Source organism: Apis dorsata, unplaced genomic scaffold (genome assembly GCF_000469605.1).
Source record: "Apis dorsata unplaced genomic scaffold, Apis dorsata 1.3 scaffold_41, whole genome shotgun sequence".
NCBI lineage: Eukaryota > Metazoa > Arthropoda > Insecta > Hymenoptera > Apidae > Apis > Apis dorsata.
In genome coordinates, this window is record NW_006263343.1 from 700,149 (window position 1) to 700,559 (window position 411).

The window sequence follows — 411 nt, forward strand, 5'->3', positions numbered from 1 at the left end:
TCAAAAATAATGATCGATAACATTAAGTTGCAGATTGATATTTTCGATTTGAAAACTTTTCAAATAAGAAAAAATAAAAAAATAAAGAATTTTGAGGGTTTTAAAATTTATCAAAAATAATGATCGACAACATTAAGTTGCAGATTGATATTTTCGATTTGAAAACTTTTCAAATAAGAAAAAATAAAAAAATAAAGAATTTTGAGGGTTTTAAAATTTATCAAAAATAATGATCGACAACATTAAGTTGCAGATTGATATTTTCGATTTGAAAACTTTTCAAATAAGAAAAAATAAAAAAATAAAGAATTTTGAGGGTTTTAAAATTTATCAAAAATAATGATCGACAACATTAAGTTGCAGATTGATATTTTCGATTTGAAAACTTTTCAAATAAGAAAAAATAAAAAA